We start from the raw sequence: 4,242 nt of genomic DNA, 5'->3' as shown, positions 1-4,242 counted from the left end.
GCTTTCCATTCTGTTTCATTGATTATTTGCCCACCCTTTGGTCAATGGCACAGTATCTTTTTTTTTTCTTTTAAAGCAAGACTGTCACTTATTTTTTATTTTTTATTTTTTTTAAACTTTGTTAGTTAACATACAGTGCAATATTAGTTTCTGGAGTAGAATTCAGTGACTCATCACGTACGTACAACACCCAGTGCTCATCACAAGTGCCCTCCTTAATACCCATCCCTTGCCCACCTCCCTCCATCAACCCTTAGTTTGTTCTCTGTCATTAAGAGTCCTTATGGTGGGGGCGCCTGTGTGGCTCAGTCCGCTAAGAGTCTGACTTTTGATTTTGGCTCAGGTCATGATTTCAGGGTCGTGGGATTGAGCCCCGCGTCGATCTCTGTGCTCAGCACGGAATCTGCTTGTCCTTCTCCCTCTGCTCCTCTCCCTTCTCTCTCTCTCTCTAAAATAAATAAATAAAATCTTAAAAATAAAGAGTCACTTATGGCTTTTTCCTTCTCTCCTTTTCTATTTTCCCCCTTCCCATATGTTCATCTGTTTTCCTTCTTAAATTCCACATATGATTGGGATTATATGGTATTTGTCTTTCTCTGACTTATTTAACTCAGCATAATACACTATAGCTCTATCCATGTCATTGCAAATGGCAAGATTTATTCTTTTTGATGGCTGAATAATATTCCATTGTGTGTGTGTATATATATATGTATGTATATATGTGTGTGTGTATATATATATACATATATATATACCAACATCTTCTTTATTCATTCATCAGTCAATGGACATTTGGGCTCTTTCCTTAGTTTGGTTATTGCTGATAATGCTGCTATAAACATTGGGGTGCAGGTGCCCCTTCGGATCACTACATTTGTATCTTTGGGGTAAATACCCAGTAGTACAATTGCTGGGTCATAGGGTAGCTCTATTTTTAACATCTTGAGGAACCTCCATACTGTTTTCCAGAGTGGCTGCACCAGTTTGCATTCCCACCAACAGTGTAAGAGGGTTCCCCTTTCTCCACATCCTCTCCAACATCCGTTGTCTCCTGTGTTGTTAATTTTAGCCATTCTGACAGGTGTGAGGTGGTATCTCATTGTGGTTTTGATTTGTATTTCCCTGATAGTGAGTGGTGTTGAGCATCTTTCCATGTGTCTGTTAGCCATTTGTATGTCTTCTTTGGAAAAGCGTCTATTCATGTCTTCTGCCCATTTCTTAACTGGATTATTTGTCTTTTGGATGTTGAGTTTGGTGAGTTCCTTACAGATTTTGAATACTAACCCTTTATCAATTATGTCACTTGCAAATATCTTCTCCCATTCCGTAGGCTGCCTTTTAGTTTTGTTGATTGTTTCCTTTGCTGTACAGAAGCTTTTTGTCTTGATAAAGTCCCAATAGTTCATTTTTGCTTTTTTTCCCCTTGCCTTGGCGACAAATTAGAGAGAGAACGGTATCTTGTATTGATTTATACTTGTACTGATTTATACTAACTTGATATGCAGTAGGGCAAATGCTCCCAAACTTGTTTTTCTTCAAAATTGTGTTGCAGATTTATGGCCCTCTGAATTTAGATTGAGCTTGCCAAGTGCCATTCAAAAAACAAACAAAACAAAACAAAACAACACTTGAGGATTTTGATTGGAATTACACTGAACTTATAAATTACCCTGTGAAGACGTGACATCTTTACTGTGTCTTCCTTTCACAAAATACAGTACCTCTCAGTAATTGTTGAGGTATTTGGTTTTATAGCTCTTTCCACGATTGTCTTATACATCCTTTGGTTAGAGTCAATCCTTTTTTTTTTTTAATTTTTCCTGGTAGGAAACATCATTTTTAAATTATAGTTTCTAATGGTTTGTTTCTCCTATATAAGAATGCAGTTGATTTTTGCGTTTTGATTTTGTTTCTATGGATTTTGCTGGATTCTCTTATTTTAATAGTTTGTAGATTATCTTGAATTTCCTATATAATTACATATATTGTGAGTAGCAATGGTTTGTTTCTTCTTTTCAAATCCTTACACATTTAATTTCTTTTTGTCTTAGGGTTGCTTGCTAGGCCCTCCAGCACTCAATTTAATAGAAGTAGTGATGGTCGCCATGTTTGTCTTATTCCTGACTTTAAAGGGAATGCTTCTAACAAACATTATTGTTTGCAATAAATTTTGGGTGGACACCTTTGATCAAGTTAAAGAAGTTCCTTCCATAATGAATTTGCTAATTCTACCATAAATTATGGTAGAATGTTTCCTCTGCATCCATTGCAATGATGATTTGGTGGTTTTTTCCTTTAATATATAAATGTAGTGAATTATATTAATGACTTTTTTTAAGATCTTATTTATTTATTTGACACAGAGACAGAGAGAGAGCACAAGCAGCGGGTGCGGCAGGCAGAGGGAGAGGGAGAAGCAGGCTCCCTGCTCAGCAGGGAGCCCGATGAGGGGCTTGATCCCAGGACCCTGGGATCATGACCTGAGCTGAAGGCAGACGCTTAACCAACTGAGCCACCCAGGTGCCCCTATTAATAGCTTTTCTAATGTTCTAGTATTGTATTCTGGTATACACCCAAACAGATCATAAATGTTAATTCCAGTGCATTGCTGAATTTAATTTTCTACTAAATAATTAGGATTTTTACATCTATATTTATGAGAGATGGGTTGATAATTTTCCTTTTCTATCTATCCTTGTCTGGTTTTGATATCAAAATTCTGTCAGCATCATATAATGAGTTGTAGTCATCTTTTATTTTTCTGTTCTCTGAAACAGATTGCCTGGGATTATGTTTCTCTTTTTCTTAAGTGACAAATCTCTGTCAGATTTGCTTATAAACCAGTCTAGCCCTTTTGTATTTTGTTTCACTTTTGTAGGTAGATTTTAAACTACCAATTCAACTTTTTAAAAATAGCTATAGCTCTCTAATTAGATTTTCTATTTTCTCTTGAGTCAGTTCTAGTAGGTTTCATTTTTCTAGAGAACTGGACATTTCATATAAGTGTTCAAATTTAGTTGAATGAAGTTATAACATTCTCTTATTTTTTAAAAGTTCTACTATATATGTAGTGATTTTCCCTTTTAATCTGTCAATTTTATTAGTCTTTCAAAGCACTAGCTTTCTTTTTTAAGATTTATTTATTTTAGAAAGCGAGAGAGAGAATGCAAGCATTGGGGGGAGGGGCAGAAGGAGAGGGAGAAATCTTAAGCAGAACCTCACTGAGTGGGAAGCCCGATGAGGAGCTCGATCTCATGACCCTGAGATCATGACCTGAGCCGAAACCAAGAGTCAGATGCTTAACTGACTGCACCACCCCGGTGCCCTTCAAAGCACTAGCTTTCTGGGGCGCCTGGGTGACTCAGTCGTTAAGCGTCTGCCTTCGGTTCACGTCATGATCCTAGGGTCCTGGGATTGAGCCCCGCATCGAGCTCCCTGCTCAGCAGGAAGCCTGCTTCTCCCTCTCCCACTCCCTCCCCCTCTGCTTGTGTTCCCTTTTTCACTGTGTCTCTCTCTGTCAAATAAATAAATAAAAATCTTTTAAAAAAAAAAAGCACTAGCTGTTTTCTTAATCATTTCCATTGTAACTTTGTTTTCTATTTAATTTTTTTGAAAGATTTTATTTATTTATTTGAAAGAGAATGAGAGAGCACAAGAGGGGGTGGGTCAGAGGGAGAAGCAGACTCCCCACCGAGTGGGGAGCTTGACTCGGTGCTTGATCCCAGTACTCTGGGATCATGACCTGAGCCAAAGGCAGACACTCAACCAACTGAACCACCGAGGTGCCTCTGTTTTCTATTTAATTAATTTCTCCTCCATATTATTTCTTTTATTATTATAGCTCCTCCATATTATTTCTACTTCCTTTGTGGGTATGCTGTGTGTGCTGTTTTACCAGTGTCCTGAGTTGGACACATGGCTCATTAATTTCTAGACTTTTTTCTTTTCTAACGAAGCATTTTAAAGCTTTTGTAAGTTTCTCTCTGTAATTTCTCTGTAGCTTTTGCTGCATCAAACAAGTCTTAAAATACAGTTTCTTTAGTTTCTATATTATCTAATCTTGGTTATATATAAGATTATATAAATATAGTTATTTATTTCTCTGAACCATTAATTATGATTTATTCCTAATGTTCTTTAAAAGTATTTTAAATTTTCCTAATTTATGGAAATCAAGGTTAGGGTTTTTGACAAGTAACTTTTAAAGTAACTTTTCTTGTAGTTCGGAGGCTGTGATCT

The sequence above is a fragment of the Halichoerus grypus genome, chromosome 5 (genome assembly GCF_964656455.1).
Source record: "Halichoerus grypus chromosome 5, mHalGry1.hap1.1, whole genome shotgun sequence".
NCBI lineage: Eukaryota > Metazoa > Chordata > Mammalia > Carnivora > Phocidae > Halichoerus > Halichoerus grypus.
The sequence above is the reverse complement of the archived record's forward strand: the minus strand, read 5'-3'. Positions refer to the sequence as shown.